This window comes from Solanum stenotomum, chromosome 3 (assembly GCF_019186545.1).
Source record: "Solanum stenotomum isolate F172 chromosome 3, ASM1918654v1, whole genome shotgun sequence".
In the NCBI taxonomy this organism is placed as follows: Eukaryota; Viridiplantae; Streptophyta; class Magnoliopsida; order Solanales; family Solanaceae; genus Solanum; species Solanum stenotomum.
The window spans coordinates 51,792,519-51,819,229 of NC_064284.1; the positions used below are offsets into that span (position 1 = coordinate 51,792,519).

General features: G+C 33.1%; 2 pseudogenes; one reads left to right on the plus strand and one right to left on the minus strand.

Moving 5' to 3' along the window:
* The first annotated feature begins 17,228 nt into the window (after window positions 1-17,228).
* Window positions 17,229-21,767, plus strand: LOC125859025 (uncharacterized; annotated as a pseudogene).
* Window positions 21,768-22,735: 968 nt separating this feature from the next.
* LOC125859026 (uncharacterized) lies at window positions 22,736-23,494 on the minus strand (annotated as a pseudogene).
* Window positions 23,495-26,711: the final 3,217 nt, after the last annotated feature.

Sequence of the window (26,711 nt, forward strand, 5' to 3'; positions counted from 1 at the left end):
AGAAACGTTGGAGTAATCTTTTCTTGAAGACCTTTGTCGATTCCTAGAACGACCATGTCCATTGGACCTTATATGAGAGAAATCACCATTATCATTTCTAGACCTCTTTTTCTCCCTAGCTCTCATTTCTAGTTTCTCTTCCTCAGTTTGTTGAGCATAAGCCATAAGACGAGAAATATTCATATCATGATTAGGCATGGCTATACGACATTCTTTCACTACCAAGTTAGACGCACCCGACACAAACCTACTCATTTCTGAACTAGGATCGAACACTAGGATGGGAGCATATTTAGACAATTGGGTGAACCTCAATGCATATTCCTAAACCCTCATATTACCTTGCTTAAGGTTAATGAACTCAAGATCTAAAGCTTCTCTCATCTTTAAAGGGAAGAACCTATCTAGAAAAGCACTCTTGAATCTTTCCCACTCTATGGGACCCATTCCTACCTGTCTAGCTTTTTTCCACTGATTAAACAAAACTTGAGCAACCACTTTGAGTTGGTACGAAGCCAACTCCGCCTTCTCTACTGGATTCACTCCCATACAGTCCAACACCTTAAATACCTCATCTATAAACTCTTGAGGATCTACCTCTATTTTTGACCCATAAAATTCCGGAGCTTCTATCCAAGCCTGAGCCAACATTTGAAAACGAAACCTAAACTTCTCATTTGATACTTTCTCTTCTAAATGGTCAATTGGATATTGAGGAGGAAATTCTTGATCCACATTGTCTTACTCATTCTTTTTAACATTAGCCCTTGTAGTGGTCATATCCTGAAAAACATCAGGAATTGATTAGGAGTAAGACCTAATAGAGTTAAACTGTATGGCACGACTTAGAGAATGATGAGATGAAGTATCCTAAACACCTAATAGCCTCTCATTCATAATTGTGGAGTGCTTCACATTTATGAACAAGACTCTACTAGATGTGGTTTGAGACATCTTAGAACCATTCCAAATCTAGTGCTTTGATACCAAGTTTGTCATGACCCAAGGGTACCCCTAGATGTAAAATGGAACATAAAACCCTGAAGGACCCCATGTAAGCCACTTAGGATATCACAACATAAGATAATACAAAAAACAAAAATACAAAAATTTAAAACATTTTTCAATACAATAAAGGTTTCATAAAACAAAGCGGAAGTCTATTACACTTGTCTCAAACCATCTAATTCTTAAAAAGAGTGAGTGACACAGTCCATACAAAAGTTCTAACATAAAATAAACACATAAAAAGGAATGGGTGATCAAGTCCTTGATGCTATGGGGACTCACCAAAATTCTCTTCTTGATCTACTATGAACCTAGCCACGAGGATGGAAGTCAATATCGCCGAACCCTACATTTGATAAGAATGTAGGCAAAAGTATGTGTTACTACAATAATGTATTAAATATGATGGCTAGCATAAATCATCAACATAAGCATAATAGATGCATAAGTCAACATAAGACATATACCAAAATCATATGAGACAATAACATAAGTCATAGGACAACTCTTGACCACATCCTTCTTTTTCGGATCTTCCTTAATACCCTTAGTTGAAATAATGTGGCCAAGCAAAGCTACGAACCTTAATGAAAACTCACACTCGCTAAACTTTGCAAAAGTTGTTGGTCCTTATGAATTTGCAACACGATCCTCAAATAATCAATATGCTCATTCTCACTTCTCGAACAGATCAATATATCATCAATGAACACAATCACAAACATGTCAAGGTAATGTCTAAACACTCTATTCATCAAATCCATAAATGCTGCTGGAACATTAATCAACCCAAACAACATTACAAAAAACTCATAATGACCATACCGAGTTCCAAAAGCCGTTTTCAGAATGTCATCTTTCTTCACCCTCAATTGCTAACAACCTGATCGAACATCAATTTTATAAAAGTAACTTGCTCATTAAGTTGGTCAAAAAATGTTCTATCCTTGGAAGAGGATACTTATTCTTAATGGTCCCCTTGTTCAACAGACGATAGTCAATACACATACGAAGAGAGCCATATTTCTTTCTAGCAAACGAAATTGGAGCACCCAATGCAGAGATACTCGTACCCTTATCCAACAAATATTTCAATTGTCTTTTCAACTCCTTAAGTTCTACCGGAGCCATTCAGTAAGGAGGAATAGAAACAAGTTACGTGTCTGGGAGAAGGTCAATATTAAAGTCTATTTCCCTTTCAAGGGAAATATCGGGTAATTCATCTGGAAACACATCTGGAAACTCATTAACAACGGGGACCGACTCAAGAGTAGGGGTTTCAGAATCCATATCCCCAACCCTGACTAGATGATAAATGCAACCCTTAGAAATTATCTTTATAGCTTTAAGACAAGAGAAAAACTGACCCTTAGACAGATTGACTACACAGGTTCTAAAATCAATAGAAGCAGAACAAGAGTTCTGCCAATCCATACCAAGGATAACATCAAAATCTATGGGATAAGGCAACATGATATTTTCTATAGACCCTCTTAGCCACCACAGAATCACCTACACGAATACATATAAAAACAGATCTAACAACACATCAGGGAGCACATCAAATCTCATAGCCACATATGGAGTCACAAAAGACAAGGTAGCACCAGGATCAAGTAAAGCATAAACATTAAGTTTGATAACTTTTGACATACCGGTAACCACATCGGGAGAACCCTCTTGCTCACAATGAGTCTAAAGTGCATAGAGTCAGTTTTTCTTAGAGGCTTGGAACCTTAACCACTAGGAGGAGCTTGCTTGCCCTCACTTTCTTTAGCCGTAAGGATTGGGAAATCGCTCATTTTAAGAGCAATGTTGCCACAACTGAAGCAACAGTCCGTGCCAGCTAGGCACTTACCCTTATGCTTCTTTCCACACCTAACACAAGTAGATATGGGCAATGAAGATCCACTACCATTCCCTCCTTGAGGCTTAGGTTTAGACACCATATATTTGTTGAACTTAGGAGGAGCATTGGAAGAACCTTGATCAGAAAACTTTTATCAAAATCTAGGACGACTATGGCCATCAGACCTTGCATGAGAGAAATTACCATCACCAGTTTTAGCCCTCTTTTTCTCCATAGAATTTTCCTTAAGTTTCTCCTCTTCAATCTGTTGTGCATGACCTTGAGAGGAGAGATGTCCATGTCATAAATGACCATGGCAATAGGACACTCTCTAACCACTATTTCTTACCCACCCGAAATGAATGTACTCATCATTTCCCTAGAATCGACAACCATTGTCGGAGAATACTTAGACAATTGTATGAATTTCAAATCATATTCTCTCACACTCATACTTCCTTGTTGAAGGTTGATGAACTCAAACACCTTTGCTTCCCTCATCTCAAGGGGAAAGAACCTATCAAGAAAAGTGGCCTTAAACTTCTCCCAACCAAGAGGACCTGCATATTCCCGTCTCCCTTCTTTCCATTGGTTGAACAAATTTTTTTGCAACACATTTAAGTTGATAAGCGGCCAATGCAGCCTTTTCCACCGATGTGATTACCATGATCATCAAGACTTTATAAACCTCATCAATGAACTCTTGAGGATGTTCCTCAACTTTAGAACCATGAGATTCGAGAAGATTCATCCTAGTGAAGTCCCTCACTCTAGATGCTGTCATACCCACATTTGGGTTCATGGGAACCGCAACCTCCCTATTGGTTTGGACCATTACGGCTTTGTCACGACCTAGCGGTACCCCCTAAATGTAACATGTCATATAGAACCCCAATAATCCCATGTAAGCCAGTTAACATATCACAATATAAAATAATAGAAAAATACAAAATTTAATACATTTTCCAATACAATCAAGGTTTCATAAAACGAAGCGGAAGTCTATTACACTTGTCTCAAACCATATAATACTAGAAAAGAGTTAGGGACAAAGCCTATACAAAAGTTCTAACATAAAATAAAGAAATAAAATGGAAAGGGTGATCAAGTCCTCGATGCTATGAGGACTCACCAAAACATCTTTTCTTGATCTACTATGAACCTAGCCACGAGGATGGAAGTCAATATCGCTGAACCATACATTTGATAAGAATGTAGGCAAAAGTATGCATTAGTAAAATAATGTACTAAATATGATGACTAGCATAAATCATCAACATAAGCATAATAGAGGCATTAGTCAACATAAGACACATACCAAAATCATAAGGGACAATAACATAAGTCATAAGCATAAGAGACATCATCATAAGACATAGGCTATAAGCATAAGAAATAACAACATAGTCATAGGCATAATTAATGCATCTAGATTAACATAACATAAGACTAACACTTCATAAGTCACCTCAGGGCAATCTTGTGCAATGCATGGATAAGACACCATAATCCCACCCATGCTAAAAAAGTCACTTTAGACCCTCATTCATATTTATCATCTTTTGATCTCATCCTTAGCTATTTCTCATAGACAAGGGAACATTCACCTTTAGTCACACAGGTATTGGAACGGCCTCTCAAGCTACAATCCAAACTAAGCATGCATCATACAAGTGAACCTCATATAAAAGCATACTTATAATACTTCATTGAAGTATCCTTAGTGCATTATCCATGTTCATAATCTTAATGTAATAGTGGAAAAGCATATCATAATCATATTCATTACATAAATCATCAGAACATAAGAGGAACATATCATAAATACCCTTAAAGCAGTGCAATACATAAATAAGAGCCCATAAATATCACCCATGCTAAGTAAAGATTCTTTAGTAACCATAGTTCAAAATTCATATTCTTGTTTTAGGAATTAGGTTTAACCGACACAGACCATGTGAGCTTAAAATTGAATCCGGTGTCTACCCCAGATAGATGAAGGGGTTTTCCTAGTTGCCTAAGGTACAACCATACTCTTAGCTTAGGTGGATTCACTAGCTAAATAACTTATGGGGGCACATAGTTTATGGGATAAGGAGATTACTACTAGAAACCCGGACTCAACTAAGGTAGAAGGTTTCCATCTCATGAGATACATACTTTTTGAACCCGAACTCAACTAAGGTAGAAGGAACCCCTTTGGAAAGCCGGACTCAACTAGTGTAAAGGCTTTCATTGGGAAGCCGAACTCAACTAGCATACAAGATTCCATCTCATATTCAATATCCACTCGGTTCTAAACATTAATTCCCACGGATTACATATTAAGTCTTAACTTAAGTTCATATTCATGGAAGAATGTATTGTTACTGTGCAAGCGGGCGAGCGGGCCACTTTTGGACACCAACGAGGTACTTCCTATAGATCCATTTTTTCACCCTCTTCTGATTAGACAAGCTTCCATCTTAGGGAGTAAGAGGAGGAAGATGGACAGGGCTAGTAGCAGCCAAGCAACTGTCGAGGCGGATGACGAAGGAGAGGAAGATGACGAGGCAAATGGTACTCTCCCTACCTAGTCCCCTATTCGGTGCTTGTGTGGAGGAGGACTTGTCGGCCGTCCGGAGGAGATTAAGAGGTTTATATCCTGGCTCCTCGACTACAATTCCTCCCTCCACTGCCCTTGAGGTTGAGATGTTTCACCGTCAGCTGTGATTTGAGAGGAAAAAGAGACTAGAGAGGGATCGTATGATGGGTCGGATGTGGAAGACCATAAAAATCATTTTCTCTTGCGTCGCCCCCCCGAGGGAGCTCCCCACGCTCGAGCTAGAGGACTTCCAAGAATTCCACTGGTTGAGCGAGGCTTGGACTGGTGAATTCCCAGGGATCCTGATTTGGTTTTGCCCCTCTTGAGCATGTAATGAACAATGCTTCTATTTTTCTTTTTCTTTACCTTACCTTTTTGTAAGCACATGGATGCTGGTTTTTGCTATTTTTCATAGCTAATAATTAAATGCTAGGTTTATAACTTATTGTTCTATTGTTGAGATCTGATTGAATTGCAGGGATTAACCTACGTACGATTTGGGGTCCAAATATGTGACTAGGGAATAATAGGGGAGACAGGGCTGAGATTTTGTCTCGCCCTGTCTCGCTCTGGCGGGCTCTCTTTGGCGGGAATAATCCAGTCCCAGCGGCTTCGACGAAAGCAGTACCCAAGTCAACAATCTCCTGGGGTTCTTCTTGGTTTCTAAAGTTTTTCATTGATTTCCAGGCTAAACTAAGCATTTAGGATATTCCTCTTAACCAGAATAGTCATTGCCCATCCCAAGTCAACCCAACGGTACACACTCCAGAATCCCTTTCACATAAATCAACACCACAACCAAGAACATTCCCAGGATATGCCCATACACTCACAAGGTTATCATTAGTCACAACACATATCTAGATTTTGCTTACGAATTACATCGTAGTTTATCTAGACCCTTGCACCTAACCCAATAATGACTCTCTTTCCGACAACAAGCTCACGAAACTTAGGCAATTACGACTCGCACAGTTTCAAACATTTAGACTAGCATATTACACACATCAAAATCCAGACAACCACTATTGTGCACATAATCATAACATAGCACCCAAGAAAAGCATTTTTCACACCAATAGTTATTTCAGACAACAATATGCACACATTCACAATTTCAAGCTACAACTCACAGACAAGTCAACATTATTAATTAATTCGCTCCATGGATGACCATTACTGATCATCCATGCATTTATACAGCTTCTATGGCTAGATACCAATTGGAACTTTCTCAGTTACAATTTACCTTGCTTGTGTCCTATTTGTCGTGACTACAACGTCCAGTTCACTTTGTTGAGATACCAATTGGAATCGGGAGATACCAATTGGAATCACCTCATACCACAAGCGACAACTCACATGAAAGAAGAGAAGAAATGAAATGAATTCCTTGAATGCTTCGTAGCTTCTTGAAGATTAGATGTGGACGTCAACACACCAATCTGCAGGAGTCTATTCCACATTTGCTCTTATACTGGGAGACCGGTAACCTGGGTTCTGATACAAATTTATCATGACCCAACCCACCGGGTCGTGCGAGCACTTATTCTAACACCTAAGCAGAAGAACCCTCGATTCCCAAATAGTTAAAGGCATACGAAAGATTAAAAAGACTGGAGATAAACTAACATTCATGAGATTTTAACAAAATAAAGAGTTTTTCAACGATTCAAGTTAAAACTTGTAAAGTAATTAACACCCCAGGGATCTAGTCTAAATAGGTACAAGAGCTTCTAAGATTACATAGTAATAACCAAATAACAAATGACGCAACTCCCATAACATGGAAGGAAAAATAAGAGTTGTTGGAGATTGCCTTCGTCTTCACCTATCAAACATCACTGACCCTGCAACTAGACTATGCACCAAAGGGCATAGCAAGAGTAGTATCAGTACAAACCACACGTACTGGTAGGCATCATCAGTCAACCCGATACCCACCACATAATATAATAAAATCAACTAGTAGGAAACATGGGATAAGACTGTTCACTCCTCCACCTTCATATCCTCATCATTCCCGAATACATTTAGCATATACTAGTACTCTTAGCTCTAACCCCATACTCACTTCGTCCTTGATCATAACTCAATCATTCTACCTCTTGGAGGAGATTTCGTATGTAACCACCACTAACCCAACCAACCATTCACGACATAACCTTACTTATTCCACCTCACCACTCAACCCGTTACTCCATAGTACGTTCTATCAAGGCTTATTAACCGTCCCCATATAAATCCCCAACCAGAGTAGTACCTAACTACTTAACACTTACAACATATCACCACCCGAATTCTCAACGGCGAGAACACAGACCACTTCTCTAAGAAACACTTAGTAATATCTGGACCCTCGATCTCCACTTACCATATCCTATTCCAGTTTGAGCCTGACCATTCAATGTTCATTCGATAAAAATATATATAACAAATAAGCACACTACCTTAATACAGTTATACATAATTATGGTTTAGCCAACAATTTCAGAAGCAATGTACAACTCCACATTCTCAATAACAAGTAGATGTGACAAATAAATGGCCCTCTCATGGAACCCATACCCAAATTGTTAGTGTGCCGGAACATGACAACCGATCCCAATTAGTGTGTTGGAATGTGACACCCGATCCAATATATGTATCGGAACGTGAAACCCGATCCAATATATATGTCGGAACGTGACACCCGACCCAATGTATGTGTCGGAATGTGACACCCAATCCCATCAACACAACCACAAACACATTCACACTCATAATTTACGTACTCATAATCATACAATCAAGTGTTGAATCATGGCATACATTTGTTCATTCATACTAATTTCATTGGGTTTGATCATCAGTGCTTCGTTCACATACATACACGCATTACAATGAAGCAATTACCAACATACATTACACAAACATAAAATCAAACTATCACCTACACCTAGTTCACAGGACAGAACTTCCCCTATGTTGCACATCTCACGTAACCACTGGGCATAAAGGTACAACTATCCCCTTTTTAGGTACATGAAAGCCTACACATGAATTCTACAATCACTTATCAACATACTAGGCAGTGAACATGGATTTAATTTACTCAATCAAATAAACCTAGCCTACCTGGGCGCCAAGCAGCTGCATGGGATTATGGCTCTAATTCTTGCTTCCAGACCTTGTGACGGTGGATTCGACCAAGAATTCGTAATCTATCGACATCCTTACACTATAAATCTCCTTATGCTTCCTTCCCAAGCCTAGAGCAGTATTTTGAGGGTTTCTAGGCTGATCCTCGCCTCTTTTTGGTGTTTTTGTAAAAAGGAGAAAATAAGGTTTCACGTCATTTAAGTTTTGTCCCATCCGTCTCGCTCTGGCGCTCCTTGTCCCACTGGAGCGCCGTTGCCTTAGCGGCACTTATCGCGCTCTGGTGGGAGGAGGGGCCCAGTTTTCTCCCAACGTTTTTCCTTTCCTAAATAACGATGGTTCGGGTCGTTACAGAGAAATACCCAAAAAAGAGCAAAATCGCAACGCAGTTCAAGTTTTTTTTAGAGTTCGAAAGTTCTCTTCTCTTGTGGTCCTTCTATTTTCTGCTTTGAATTCATGTTCGAGGAAGTTCGAAGTTGAAATCTTTTGATGTCAAAGCTCTTGTTTGCTGCTCTACACAAGGTCAGTAATCTCCTTCTTTTGACTGTTAGTTTCATGTCTTTTTGTTTTGTTTTGATTATGTTTGTAGTATGTAATTAGACATGTTTAGCTTTCTCTCGTGTGTTTAATTAGTTGTTTAGTTAGTATTCATATTTCCAGTAGCTTAAATTTCCTGGTAAATTTTTTTGAGCCTTGAACTCGTCTCATATGCCTTTGGTATGATGCCTTGAGTCAAAATTAGTTTATATGTCCAGTTAATTCTTCATTTTGTAAATACTATCTGTATATTTAGCTAAGACATAATTAGCTAGTTTCTTGTTACTGCTCTACAGCTGATTACTTGGTTCAGGTGCTAGATAAAATGTTCGGTTTTAAGCCTAAAAAATAGTTGAAGAAAGTTGTCGTAATTTCCCTTCATCCTTTCCTTTTTTTCAGCACTCTATTGCTTTATTTCGATTTAAGTTTGAGGAAGGCAACTGGTGTGTTTTAAATTTTGTATTTTGTTATGCAGATTCTACGTGGCGTGCTATCTCGTGTGTATATAAATTTTGTACAGTTTGTATAAGTCTATAGTTTGTTCCCCTTTTTTTCGAATCTAGTTTGTGTTTTAAATCTCATGTTCTCTGAAGTATGAGCATTATCGCTTTATTTTTCATGTTCCAAACTAACTTTCTAATTAAACTTCGACTACTATTTGATCACTGTGTTAATTATTGTAGCGTTGTGTTGAAAATATGGACTCCCATAGAGTGTCAGATAGAAGATGAGCACCTAACAGTGATCCTTATCTTGTCCTTCCTATCCCCTTTCTTATGAAAACAAATAGAGACCATGCACGTTTGTTATGTCCTGTTATACCTATATATGTCAATGTTTGTTTGAATTTTAATAGGAGATGGGTCATTGAATCTTTGTTAGCTGTCGTTATGTTTGAATTGTGGCTACCTACTAATGCTATCTGTCCTAGTTGCCTTTTTCGATGGATTTGAAACCAAATAACTGTTTCGTTGAATGGTCTCACTTATTTAAATGAAGGGAGCATAAACTATTCTCGTTTTAGTCTCAATACATCATAAAGTCCCAAACGTTACCATAGAACTCCTTTAGATAAGTCTTAGCTGAAATTTTGGTTCAATAGCTCTAAAAATTAGGCATGTTTTAATTCAGTCTCTAAGTTACTGTTTGATAGAGTTCTTCAGTATCAAATTATAGCACATGATATTGCATGCTCACATATCCGTTATTTTCTAAAGGAGAGTTAGTATAAACTAGTATCTAACCTTACGTACTTTGGGTGTCAAGCTTATTTATGTGCAAGAATACATGTTTTGAACACTGTTCTGTTATAAAGTTGTGAATAGAAGGAATGATATCAATTTTTTTGTGTTTGTTTGGGGACTGATTTTACGATTCTATAAGAACTAATTCAAAGAGTTCTTGATTAACTAGTATTCAATAGTTTTGTGGATTTTTTTTTTAATCAGTTAAAGGTGATTTCCCTTCAGCCCTTATTTAATGATTTTTTTAGTTGAGGAAGTACCTTACTGGGCACAATAATTGAATGGATTAGCCTTATAGGGGCTCCTCCTCTAACTGTATGCTAAAAATAGTATAAGTGTTCACCTCATGTTCACAACTCTTCTTGTGATGTTTCTATCTAGATTGATTAAAGTTTTGGTATACTAATTGCTTAAATGTCATCAAGGAATTGCCAGAATGGTATTATGTTGTTTTTGTTGTTTCTGAGTATATTTTTCAGTATGCCTACGACTACATGATACTTATTTTACATATCTTTGATGAACCTAAAATTCAGTCGTTAATTCTACTTCTTCTTTGTTTGTCACATGTACACTCGAGAGCGCGTTTGGAGTTAGTATATGACTCCATCTCTGCCCGAACCAGAGAAGTGATTAATAGCCGCATAAGCTCATGTCTAGCAGCCCATTTTCAGGTCTAGAGTGTCCAACGTCTTTCTTCCTCTCTTAAAAAATTTCATCTTTTAGACGGATATTTATATATGTTGTTTACCCTTTGGTCTAACATTTTATGGTTTAGATACTTGTGTTTACATTTGTTTTGTTTGTGTTTGGGTATACGAGGCAGGTCGCTATGGTATGAACATGATAGTGAACATAATCACCTATCTTTCTATCCCCATTGAGTATTGAATTTGCTTATGATTACTTAGTTAGAGATGTCTAGGATAGTGATAACTTTTCTAGTTAAGTTTTTTTTTTTGTCGGTAAGCATGACTTTAGGCTGCTAGAATCAAGTTTCTAAGAGGTAAAAAAAGAAATACCTGAAGATTTTTAGTATAAATAAGTCAAACCAAACATGAGAAAATAAGTCAAAAATCAACTTGTTTTCCAGGAAAATATTTTCCTTCATACCAAACACACCCTAAGGGTGTAGATTTTTAGTATAAAAGTACGGGGATTCTTGGGCACAAACACATCCCTTTTTGTGAGCATTGAAGTACATTTTTTAGCCTTAGAAATGCAGATTTTGAGGGATAAAAACTGTAGTTTTTACCAGCATTTTTGTGGAAAAAAAATGTACTTTTCTTCTTTAGTTTAGAACACCTTTTTTTAGGATCTAAAAATATAGATTTTTGGAACGAATCACTACACTTTGAGAGTTTAAAAGTGCAGTAGTTTGAGTCTAAAAGTACTTGAAAATACTACTTTCAAAAGGAAGAAGAAACGTTATTTTAAAAGGCCAAAATGAATGTTACATGTTTTGCTAGAATTATCACGTTTTTTTAGTCTTGAAAGCTACATACAACTAAGTTTATTATTCCCAAGAAGGAACAAAATATTTAATAGCTTTACTATCAACACACCCTTAGGCCTTACCTTAAGAAATATAAACCTTATCATTTAAAATTTCCAAATGAATTTGAAACTAGTAATAAGGTTAAAATAATTACTTTTAGAAAATATATTTTTGAGGAAATAAATAGGGAAGTAGACCCTTATATTTCATTAACAAAAAATAAAATGTAAGTTAAGTCCCATTAGTTAGGCCTATATATTTTAACAAAATAAATGTAACTATAGAATAAGTCTAAATAGCTAGGCCTATTCTATATTCTCTACATCACCCATTTATGAGAAAATATATATTTGCTATTATCACTTTTTAAATCAAATATTACTATAATATTTTAATTTCTTAACATGCTATTTCAAGATTTTAGATATGCCAACGGATTCAAAATACAAGGTACATACATATACATGTCATGCACATAAAGGTAAATTCTATATTTAATATTTAGTTTTCTCTATACATGACCTATTATTTTGTTATACTTTATATTACTTTTCTCATATCTATTATCCCTTTTACAAACGTTATTTATTTATTTTTTATGTAATTTATAAATCTCTACACTTTAATATACATGTTATTTTACTACATTTAATCAATCATCAATTTGTCCCTACATATAATTAAAATAATAAATATTCATAGGTTTTAAACAACATGTGTGTACATACTAGGCTTCATAATAAATATATTTAAGATCAGAAACTTTATATAATATTTTAACATTTAGTATCATTATTATTCATTTTGTTTTGTTTATTTTTAGAAAACTCCTTTTTATGTATTTTCATTCAAAAATATATATATTACACAAACTACTATATATTTAAACCCGACAATTATCTTATTTCATTTCCCTTTACGTCTTAATTCTATACATAAATAGAACAACATTTTTTTATATACTTTAAACTCAATAGGCATATTTTAGGATAAGTTTATATAAGATACATCTATATTTTTCAACATATAAAGTTGTCATACATTTTAAGCACATTTATTTATTTATTTTACTATGTGATAAATGTACTAGTATTCAATTTATTTTTTAGATGTATATATGTCATACCTTATATTTTACTCTTTTTCTTAAACTAACAAAATTTACTTAACATTGATTTTAAAGAAAATAAATGAATAAATTTTCCTAATTATTTTCCTAAATTGAGTTTAAGGACTATCTTCGGATAGACTTTGAGGGATGTTTAATACCTTCCCCTCGAGTAACCAAAACTCTTACTCAGAATCTCACTGGTTTAACAAATTAAATAGAGTTTACATTTACATGTTTTTTTAAAAAAAATGGTTTTCCTAATATCTTCTTAAAATTAGGTGGCGACTCTAAAACAAAATAATTTTCAAAATCAGAGTGGCAGTCATATTATGTTGTGAACTATTTCAGCTAGTTCGAAATAGGGTGCAACAACAACATATAAACCAGGTCCATCACCCTGAAGCCGCTGCTATGCCATTTCCGATGAAAAAGCGAGCTTCAAAATACCAACCTCACCACCGCCTCCAAACTCTAATAAACAAGTAACCTCTTTTCTTGATTCATTTTATTATGTTTTTGTTTGTCTATTTTGTGTTTGTCTTTATTTTATATTTTAGTTCATGTTTTGTATATGGATATGTTTTTGTTGTTACTATTCTCTTAATTAGAGTATTAATTTGTTAGTTTTCTCTTAATTGGAATATTATTTTGGGACTAATTTAACTTTTGTGAGTTGTTTATCTATAAATGTAGTGTTTTGTGCACATCTTCTTCTTCTTGATAGTGACATTGACCATCTCTAGCTCCTCTGTTTCCATTTTATATTTTTTGTTTTATATATTAACTTCACTTTTGCTATGTTATGATTGTTGACTTTTTCTTGAGCTATTTTTAATATCTCATGATAATGCTATTTCAATTCTAGACTGATTTGTACTATTTTCACTTTTCAATATCAATGTTGGGTTTTAACACATTATGTTAAGTTAATTTTTATTGATTTGTGTTTGATTGTTATTTCTTCGGAATTATTGTTAGTTAATTTATGTCATTTTTGGTATCTTTAATTGATGTGGAATGTATATTATATTTTAAAATTGGCCAATAGAAAAATCTCTCCGTCGATTTTCGAGGCTTTCCCATTTTAAAAGACAGAAATTTAGTTTAAGTTTATATTTTTTTGTAAGTTAAAATTGGCTGATGAATAAATTATCGTTGATTTCCAAGGTCTCTCATGTTAATAAGACGAATTTTTAGTTTTAAGTTATTATTTGGTTTATTCATATTTATTTATTACTAAAACTTTTACTAAGTGTCTTCATAGGTACTCAGAGTTGCTTCCCATTAAAGCTATTCAGATGAAGTTCGAATTATATTTTTTTATTCATTATTGTGTATATTATTTGTATTATCTCCCTCCTCAATTTGAAAAAATGAATTCAGTCAGGACCCACAGTTGTGAATTTCGAAGGATACCTAATATCTTTCCTTTAGAATAACTTGAACCACCTACCTAGAATCTATTCGTAGACATTCTGTTGAGTTAAATTATTAATTATTTTCCAAAAATTAGGTGTAGATTCCCTTTTCCCTTTTACTCTTTTTTTTTTAAAAAATTAATCTTTTAAAAATTGATTATTTTTTGAGTAATTGCAACGTTGCGTCTTTTAAAGGATGTCAACAGAATGGCGACTCCGCTGGAGATTTAGAGGTTTTAAACCATTATGAGTTCATTTTTTTCAAATTGAGGATACTATTCTTTTATTGTATTATTTATTATATCTTGTATTACTTTGTTGATTATTTGTATATTGTATTTGTTATTCATTCATTATTTGTTTAAATTATATGTATGTTGGTATCGCTTCATGACATAATTTTCGCCATTGGTCAATTTTTATTTTACTTAAAGGACGATTATGCGGGGCTCAGTCGTTCATTATCAAAATTATTTATCGGGATACCCTGACAAATGTAGTTGGTCATTGATGGTAAACAGTTGCTATCTTCCCCACCTCAAGTAGTCCTCTTAGGCCATTGTTCCTCTTTAAAATAAAACCGACTCTTAGTCATCTATAAGTAAAGCATCTATAGTGTGAACTCTATTTCCATTCAAGTCTCAATCTGTTGGAACTATGTTTGACATGGTTCCTACTTCAACGGGATACATAGGTGCTACATCGCCTCAGTCATGATCCCCATAGGCTTCATATTATTTCAAAACAAAAGCAGGGACAAATTTTTTGAGGAGGTCTCCAAAAATTTCACGAAGGAGACAATTGCTACAAGATTGAATATCAGAGGTTGTTAAAGCTGAAACAGGGGCAAAACTTTTAAAGAAAGTCCTAAAAGAATTTCACCAATGTTGTAAGACACCAGATTTATAAGGCATCTCCTCGAGTTGGTTTGAACCGTTATATTAATTTTTTGTACATGATGTTATATTCAGTGTATACCTCTGCTTTTATTTGTCTTACATTCCATTAAAAAAAGAAGAGATTTTTGTTTAACATTTTTAAAGATTGGGTGGTCCATCCTTTAATGGAACTCATTTTTTTGTTACTTTTTCTTTAAATAATAAAAAGGGTTCCACCCTTCAATGGAACTCATTTTTTTTGTTATTTTTTCTTTAAATAATAAAAGGGTTTTTTGTTAAATTTGGGTGGTCTACTCTTCAATGTGGCTCATAAATTACGTGAGTTGGCAAGCATCCCTAAGTAATTAGTTAATAAGAGTATAGTTTAATTTATTTACTGTCAGTAATTATAGTTTCAGTTTTTTTGCCATAATTAATGGGACCACTACCTCTTTGTATACCATACCGTAAAAGACCTTTTCATGCTTTTGTATATAATTTTATACAAAATCAATTTTATCTCTGCTATCCCCATTCCATATCTTTCTCCTAAAATCACTCCTTCACTCCTATTTTGAATTTTGAATTGGGAAAATTTCACATTCTCCCTCACGGCTTGCTTTCAATTTTCGCAGGTAACCGCCAAAATCAACCCATGAATCCTTTTCTTTTCTTTTTTCCTTCTTCAGTATATGTATTATGCTTGTTAGTTTTTTCATATTTTTTTAAAAAAAAATCTTTCTTTCTTATCAGATTATAAGTTTTTCAAAATCAGAATGGATGATTCATCTCCATCTATGAGAATTACGAGGGGTATGCCATTGCATGTCAATATTGTTGACAATCCACCCTCGTTTTCAATGGGTTTAACTCAAGATTTTGGGGTTAATGTAGGGTCTATGGCAAAATCTAAACAAGTTCAAGATGAACAATCTATTGAAGAATTGAGATCCAAGAAAAAAAAATGACCCAATGACAATTCAGAAAGTTATTAACAACACGAAAGCTAGTAAGAGGAAAGCCATAACCAGTGATTCAGAGGAGAGTGAATCTGCTTCATCTGAAATTGACAAATCTGAAGAACATCAGGATCATCAAGTAGTGGCTTAAAACACAATTTTAGATAGAATATTTTGTTACTTATGTGTAAATATACATAAAATTGTCTATTTAAGTAATATTTGTATATAGATATTTGTATATAGTATATTGCATGTTTAAATCACACATGTTTTAGTTATTTGTATATTTTCTTAGTTATATAAACGAAAGAGATAAAAAAATACTTTAAGTATAGGTATAGTTTATGCCTAAATTATATTGTAATTGTATATTGGAATTTGTATATTCTATTAGTTATATACAAATTATTTAAGTTATGTATATAATGACTTGTATATTAAGGTAATATGTATATAGTGACTTGTATATTAAAGACAATTGTATATAGTTTACAAATATAGTTTGTAGATATATACAAAAGACAATTGTATATAGTTAATGCTTAAATTATAATTGTATATTGTAATTTGTATATTCTAGTAGTTATATACAAATTGTTGAAGTTACATATATATTGAGTTGTATATTAATGTATATATACAAAGTCGTATGAGATAGTTGTATATTTGCATATTTAAGTACCATATTCATATACACATACTAATACACAAATATAATTTGTAGATATATACAAAAGAATTACAAAGACAAATATAGTTTATTTATAAAAAATTTTAGTTTTGTATAAAATAATGCAATTATATATAGCACTTAATTAAAATATTGTTTATCTTTAAAAAAATTATAGGTGGTTAGATTTATGTGCAAATACCGACAAAGAAGGACAATCAACATGCAATGTTATACACAAATCAGGATATTGCACAAGCTACAAAAGAGACTGCCCCCAAATCAATATAATTGTATATGTCTATCATCGTGTTTTGCTCAGTTGACAACAATGAGACGATGTCATGTGCAAGCACAATTATTTAGATGCTTCATGTTGAGAGAGTTGGAAGGTAGTTCTACCAATGTAATCCTTATTTACGTAAATGGCACAATACTTCACTTCACAATCAGGAATTTTGCAATTATTTTCGGTCTGACTTGTTCTGATAATGTTGCTGAATTTTACTTTGATATTGATCAACCCAATAAAATTATGGTTGAGTATTTTCCAGGCAAAGCTCATGTCACTAGAGGTCGATTGATTGCAGATTTTAGAGCAAAGGTATGGGGCGACAATGAGGAGGATGCATATAAGTTTGAGATTCTACATTACATACATGCATTCATCATGTCTGCCGAACCTAATACAAACATCAATATATAGGATAGACTTTGATTTGATTGAAACGGGTAGATTCATGGATTATCCTTGGGGTAAGAATGCTTTTGATGAACTTGCTAAATCGATCAACAACAAGATAAAACCCGATGGACAGTACTATAGGATTCAGGGCTTCCCCCTTCCAATGCAAGTTTTATTTTATGAATGTTGTTTGTATGTTGATTACAAAATTGTTGTCAAGGTTTCTAGCCACATCCCTAGGATTATCAATTGGGTGACCAAAAAATATCATCCTCATCTTGATTATTTTATGAGAACAATCTTCAAAGACGTCGACAATCCGGTATGTTTTGTAACTATTTACAATCAGTTTTTAGTATTACATATTTTTATTTTATGATAATTAAAAACTGCTATGTTAAAACATCTGATTGACAAAAATATTGTTGTCAAGGTAGACACATCACCAAAATTACACAAGTATATGTATTTGATCTGGTTATATCATATTTGTATATACATATATATTTGTATATTTCTTTCTTCAATAACTGTCGTATCCAGTAAATTGTATATTTGTTTACGTACATACAAAATTATTTAAAGTCACAATTGTATATTGGTATTTGTATATTTTATGATATATGCATAAACTGCTTGAATTTTATATATATAGTTACATATATATTAAGATTTTGTATACAAATTTGTTTGACATATTAGTATATTTTTATATTCAAGAGCTATATTCAAATTTGTACAATGTTTGTTCTGTTAATGCAATTGGGTTATATTTTTTTTTATTTATACATATGTAAATAGTTGTATATGTATACAACAATTACTTTAAAAGATTTGGTACAATAATCTAACAAATTTGTATATCACAGTTTGGTGGTATTAACTTACAATTTTTCATGTTTATGAAGATTAAGTTCAAAAATATTGAGCCAACAGCGATGGAAATTAAAATACTTCAACTTCCTCCTCCAACAGTCCAATCGGTTTCACCAGACCCGCAAATTGAGTGCTCTGATCACAATAAAGCTACAGAGTCGGACGATGATTTTCAACATCCTCCTGTCATAACCAACATAAAAGGAAAAGAAAACGTCGTCGAATGTTCCTCTCCTGTTAAGAAAAAATAAAAATAATTCGTCCCTGTTAGTCCAAAGAAGTCTTCACCAAAGGCAATTAAACTATCGTCAAGAAGATCAATGTCGTGTCAAGCCACACGACCACAATCATCCAAGATTAACACTGTTGAGAAACATAGTGATACTGGTACGTCACACACCAACAAACGTGTGGAGCAGAAAAGTGTACAAGACACAACGAAAATGGCCCAAAGCAAGAAGTCATCAGGCATCGCCATTTCGCGTGATGAATTTAAAGCATTCAAAAATCGGTAATAATTTATTTTACAAATGTAAGTTAGTTACAGATATTATATTCAATTATTAAAACGTATTTTATTCATATAGGTAAAGGATGATTTTGCTGATTTGAGGAAAATTGTTGAAGACAACTTCAAAATTGTGTTGAAAGCCATCAATTCCAATAAATCAGATATATAAATTTTCAATTTTAATTATTTCTATATAACATAATATTTAATAAATTCTAATTAATAAAGTTGTATAATTATTTTTCAGGTAAATGTCGTTGATGATCCTCAAGAATCGCCCACCGGAGATTTTCATCACTCATCCACATACTCTCCACCATCAGATGTTGGTGTTCAGCCACCAAGTCAATCAAGAAAATTGAAAGATCAAGAGGTAATATTTGTATATACTTATACATCTCTATTTTGATAAGTTATTGTATTATTAATTCATTTATACACATATTGAAATGAAATTACTTGTATATACGTAAATCCAAGTTCAATTATTTATAGATATAAGCTATAGATTTTTTGAGTTATTTCTATATATACTAATTTAGATCACATTCCGATATATGTACAAACATCTCACTTATTTGTATATAGAATAGTTTAGAATATATTCTAGTATAATGTATACATTTTTAGGCTACTGTTGTTGATGTCATGCAAGAAACGCATACCGCGCGTTTTCATCAGTCACATACTCTCCACAAATAGGTGCTCGAATTCAGCCAATAGGTCATTCAAGTGAATTGAAAGATCACAAGGTAATTTTTATAAATTCCAATGTGTATTGATCATAAAAAAACACTAAATGCTCAAAGTAATCATAATCAGCAGCTGCGTATACATTCCATATTTTTTTCATATAATATACATTTTAAAATTTAGTAAGTTTTGTATATAAATAATTTTTTGGATATCTAAGTGGTCCTTTACCGTTAACCAGGGAGATAAACTGAAAGATTCAAACCAAGATACTGCCCTCTTGGATCAAGACATGTTGGATGCTAATGTGGAAGATCAACGTGATAATACCCTATTTGATCAAGTAATGTTGGACGCTACTGTGGAAGTTCAGCACAATGCTCGAACGGAACATGAAATATGTTCAAATATCCACGTACATTTTGATGACAAATACACTGCTCGATCTGATGAGCTTATTGAAGATGCAAGAGAGGCCCCATTAGCTACAGTGCCTATACAAATGATATATATGCCTAATTCAAATCTGGACAAAGTTGTAACTGAGACACATGCTGAATTGTCAGACCATCATTTTCCAAGTATGAACACACTGCAAAATCTTGTATTACAAAAAACAAGTTGTAGCTGAAGAAACACCACTACCAGCTGCTAGGACTAGACGCCCAGGTCCATTCAATACATCTCCATACATGACTTCATTCGGATCGGATGCTAGTATGCATCAGTTATTTATGGTATATTTATATTTTCTTTATTAACCATACTGTATGCAGTCTGTAGATATTTATGTTCTGTACTTTTCAGGTAGTTCGTCACAACATCCAGTAATTTTTTATCTGAAACATCCATTTGTTTCACTGTCTAATGAGGAAGAGACTGATTTGTTTAGAAAATTTTGGGAAATGGCTGAAAGAAGACTTACTCGTCAAGCATTACAATAAGTAAACCATTTATTTACATTATATACAATTCTCTTTTAATTCGTTCGTTAAAGATGTCTAGTTAATTTTGAATTGTTTATTGTAGGAACTATGGTGAGGATCGCTACAAGAAAGGGGAGACAACATTACCAAACTTGATTAATTTTGGTGTTGCTACAATTGACGATAAGAATTGGTTCTACAATATTGGGTTTGAGCACCAGTTGATTGATAACTCGGTATGTATCTTATTTTATTTCTTAAAAGTGTATATATAATATCAAATTGTATAATGTAGAACTTATACAATTATTACTTATTTTATCACAGCACATAGATGTCATATTCTACTACATAAGGAAAAAGGCCAAATACTCCAACAGTAGCACATACAAATTCACAAATCTATATTGCAATTTCAACACTGTGATACAAAATGCCTGGAATGCATATTATGAAACTGAAAGTGATTCATTTAAGGAAGTATTAGACGAGATGATTATTGATTACATCAATGGATACAAGATGCACGCTTCTGCACCATGGCACACAGTTGATGATGTATTCATCGCAACGTGGAAGGGAGGTTACACTGGATTCTGATTGTTATATCTTTCAATGAACGATCGTTGTATAAAGGTGTACGATTCAATCAAGAATTCACTCCACCATTCATATGTTATTAATCACATCAAGAAGTATGCACAGCTTATCCTGATGTATCTTGTTAAGTGTGATTTTTATCAGGAGAAAGGTTTGAGTATTTCAACTCACCCGCGATACCAAGGTCATACTCTATATAATTTCTTTGACATTGTATATGTCGAAGACATACCCCAACAACCAGATGATAGTTTGTAAGTTCAGATTTCATTATATTTAGTTACACTTTAAATATTATAATAACATTCGACGATTTTTTATATATTATTTCATAGGGATTGTGGAGTATATGTTGCAGCATATGCGGAGTTTCTTAGTGACGGGAAAGACATTCCAGCAGATTTAGACCCAGAAGAAGTTCGTATCAGATATGCTTCATTGTTGTGGAATTACAGCATTCAAAAGTTACAAGCAGGAGCTGTCAGTGATAGTGACGCGCTTTTGAAGCCAGTCAGGAATCGCACAGAAAACAACAGTACCAAAAGATTACAATTCAGTAGCTTTTTACCATATTCGTAACATGTTTTTTGTTAAGTGAACAGATTCAATTTTTGGCTTAAGTTAACAATTTTATGTTACATTTTGTTTTAACTAACTCGTAATATGATTTTGTTTTCTGAACGATCATTTTGATGTTATATAAATATATTACACTATCTTTTTCTTTTTAAGTGTATATATACATTCACTTTAGATACATTAATATACAAACAAATTTAATAATTTTTCACTAAAACAGTTTGTTAGAACAATGAATTTAGACAGCGTTAAAACAACACATTCGTATATTATAAAATTTAGACCTCTTTGTTATTATAATAATGGAATATTACGTATATAGTTATTTGTATATCGAGTTATCATACAAAACTGCTCGAAGTATTTGTATATCTATATATTCAAGAGATATAATCATATTGTTATTCATACAAATACTACTAGTTATATAGGTATATAAGTAATTACTTAAACAAATTGGTACAATTATTTGTATTTATACATATACAAATTATTTGTATAATAGTTTGTTTTAAATCACTCTTTTTTGCATCTTAAGTTTATATATACAAACCTGCTTGAGGTATTTGTATAACCAAGTTATATATTGGTTCCTATTACTCATTATACATATACAGTTAACTGTATATGTATACAATAATTATTTTAAATATTTTGGTACAATAAACTAACAATATATATTTATTTTAATTATTTTTGTATATAAACTTTTTGTACATTAAAGAGTTTAGTATAGGACACACATACATTTTGTATGTAATAGTTGTAAAATTAACAAAAAATTACTTATTAATCACATGATTCAATAGAGGAAATTCATCGAAGTATACCAAACCGAATATAGAAAGATAATATGCAATTTAAGTCATAAATCAACATATTTAAGCACGTCAAAATAGTTTGTATAAAACTACAATGTATTCGCATAGGTTCTCCAATTCCATTGCATAAAAAAAAGTTATTAAACCCTAAGCATCTTGTGGCTTATTCCTACATGAACACCTATTGTGACCTGCCATTCCACAAGTGCTGCATGTATTTTTCCCCTTAGTCCTCAATAACTCTCTTGCTGTTTTTTTGCGAGGCTTATTCTTTGGCCTGTCAGAAGGTCTTTTAAATTTCGGAGGTAATACTTCATCAGCATGTATGTTTTCTGGAATCACCCATTCAGTTACATCTGGTAAAGGATGTATAGGCATATTATAGGTCTTCAACATAGTTTTCGTTTTGTATAAATCAAAGCAATAGTCATCTGGTGGTAGACTTTTTCCATTTCAATACAGCCCAAGCATGTTCACAATGTATTTCCTCATATTGAAATCTCCCACAGATGCAAGTTTTTTTCCTAAGACAGACTACATAATATCTTCCATCATCATTAACATTGTGCACATATTCAGTCGACGGTACAACCTGCTCATATATACAAAGAAAATAAAAAATAATCAATATATACTAATATGTAATATATACAATAAATTATTTATACATTACTAATTATACAATTATTCATAAATATTACCATTATTCTTGGGCTCATTGCTTTATTGTTTGTTAGTATTTCAGGATATTTTCCTATCAATGGTGTAAATGTGCATGTTGTCTCCTTTGTAGTCATGATTCCATCTTCCAAACATTAGCCTCACCTCTTCTAGAAACTCAAAGATAGGCAATTCCCTCGCTGAAACAAGTGCAACATTTATACTCTCAGCAATATTCGATGTCATGTGCCACCTTCTATGGACTTGTGCATAACACCGAGCCCACTTATCATATCCAGCTAACTCCAAATATTCTTTAACTCTTATATCTACCTTCTCTATTGTATCCATTAGCATATCAAAATCATTTTGCGTGCAAGCCTTTGCCATTGTATAGAATACACTAGTTAACTTCTCATGAGATTTTCTAAACTTTTTCTGAACATTATTCCATAAGTGCCACATACAAGCGTAATGTGGTACATTATCATATACTTTTGTAACAACCTTTATAATGCTCTCATTTTTATCTGACACAACACACATATTACTCCTCTCGCCATATGCTACTTTAAGCTGCTCAAAAAATCATGTCCAAGCAGCAGCATTCTCTAAATCAATAATACAATATGCCAGTGGAAATATATGTCCTACAATTATACCAATATACAATTTATTTTTCATAACAAATATGTATACTAAACCGTACATATACAAACATTCATGTATATACATATACATCAATTTATGTATATACATGTGTCATCTGTCGTGCTTGCTGCCACAAATGTCCCATTATATGATTCTCTCAGGTGACTACCATCCACCACAACTACTGCTCTAAGTGCATAAATCTCTGTATAAATATATTCAATGCAACAAATAAATACAAGAACTCATATTAATACTCTTTTTCATACATATATGAGATCCCGAGTAAGTAATATCCATCATATACAAATAAGCAGGTAATTTTGCATACGATTCAGCAGGTGTACCCCTCAAAGATTCCAAAGCTTTCTCTTTGGCCCTCGAAGCCAACATACAGTTAACATCAACTCCAAGATCAATCTTAACATCCTTTTTAATGTCATATGGTGTATATTTACGCTTGTGATCTACCAATTTAGGTTTCACAATCCCTCCAATCAAATTGCTAGTTGCCTGTCTTTGTGAATAAACTCTATCCTTTAAAGGACATGTATGCTCTATGTTGACTGCTCAAATTCTTAACATTCCAGATTTGTTGATATTTGATGCCTTCATTAACCATTCACATCCCTCAGAATAACATTCCAGTGTATAACTACATGATAGCTTCATCACATTTAATCAATATATATAATATTCAAATTTATTTTATATTATACAAAAAAGTAATTCATACATTTTAACATTAAAATATTTCATACATAAAATAAATTCTGAACAAATTTATTTTATACTATACAATAAAATAATTCATACATTTTAAAAGACGATATTTGAAATGCATTACCTGATTGAATTTGACATAGCAGTTCTGTACTGAAACCTCTTTGCAATCATATATTTTTCCATAACTGCTTCAAAATTGATGTGTCCTTATATACTTGATCAACTTCAACATGTTTGTTAGATGCATCTGAAATCACCCCAGTTGTATCCATCGATACAAATGCAACATTTGTTTCTTCCAATTCAGCAACAATCATACTGTTGCCAACACCCCCATCTCTCCATTTGATGAACTTTGACACAGGTTATTTTGTCTATTACAGAAATCAAAAATAGTTATACAAATTGGAAATTTGTTAAAATTAGTGTTAGCCTTTTTAAGCATTACGTACACCCTAACATCCATGTCATTGTGTATAACCATTGGTTTATTGCTTTCTTCAACCTTATACTCAATCTTCAATATCTTCTTATTCACATCAACACCAATATGTGTCGCAATTGTTGTATAAAACTCAAGAAACGTTACTTGCTCCTTAAACACTATACCCTCTATAGTATAATCAACTTAACAATTTGTATCATCCCATTTTCCAGAATGCATAACCAAAATAGCCAATGAAGACATTTTCTATAGAATTTACAAACAGCTTAATCACTTCACATATGCTCATATACATATATAATACATATACAAAATTAAGGATGCACATGATACAATATACAAACCTTACGCAAACATATATACAAAGATATTACAACAACAATTAATAAATTACAACACACGTTTTTGTCAAATCATGCATGAATATCATATATAGAATTGACATATGAATTTTATACAATCAGTTTAATCATTAATAACAAAAATAAATTACACTCATTTACATATGCTCATATACAAATATATTACAGCTACAAAACTAAAAAAAGTTACTCAATTTCATAAATGTATATAATTGTCTCATACGACTTTGTATATACTACATTAATATACATCACAACATATACATAACTTCAGTAATTTGATTTGAAAAATGATTGTAGGCCTTATTTGACCCATTAGAGCCTTTCAAAGCCTACCAAATGACATTAATCCTTAGTATGTCCACACTTTGAACCTTAAGCCTTTTCTTTGGACAATCACATTTTAGCCTATACCCTTTATAAGTGCTTATACGCACTATCCCTGTCCTGCCCTTACTTTCTTAAGCACAGTAAAACGTGCAAGTTAAAAAAGAAGATTCAAAGGTTAAATTTGTCAAAAGACAAAAGCGATCAAAGTCCATGGAATTAAAGAATACTAAAATGACTTCAAAATAAAGAAGAAAGAGTTGAAAATTCACCACATGTTTAAGCAAGCAAAATTTTAACAAAAGAAGAAGAACACTCTAAACAATCATAAGAAACTTCAAAAGATGATGAGAAGGAGAAGAGCATAGACAAGCAAAGCTTCAAAAGAAGTCAAAAAGTACAAAACGAAGGGACAACAAAGAGGATCAAATGCTAAAAGTCTAGCAAACGTTGAATGCACAAATTCAGTGCAATGCTCAGGAACGAATTAAGTCACTTTTCACCCAAATGACTACCCTACCCATCCTTAAGCCTACATTACAAGCCATTAATAAGCCTTACATGATTTCATTTTAAATATTCTTATATTAGTGGAGATTTACATGAAGGTCAAGCCTATGGTATCACAATTACATGCGTGTAATATTTTTCTAAGTCTGAGTAATTTTTATCAAATGTCCTCAAATCAAAACACATTAAATGTGTGCAAATTGAGACTTTCTTTGTGGTGAGGGCACTTGAAACATGATGTTAGGTATAGTTCAAAACCTTTGTTCGTAGCAAGACGAACAAATCTTGTTGTTACTTAAATGCATTTGAGGTACCAATTTGTAACAACCTGAACCATCAATATTTAGGAGAAACAAAATCTCATAAAATCTGGGCCATTGTCCCACCACAGCGGGCCAGATGTAGCTAGGGCGGCGACGCCAGGATGAGGTAAGTGGGCGCC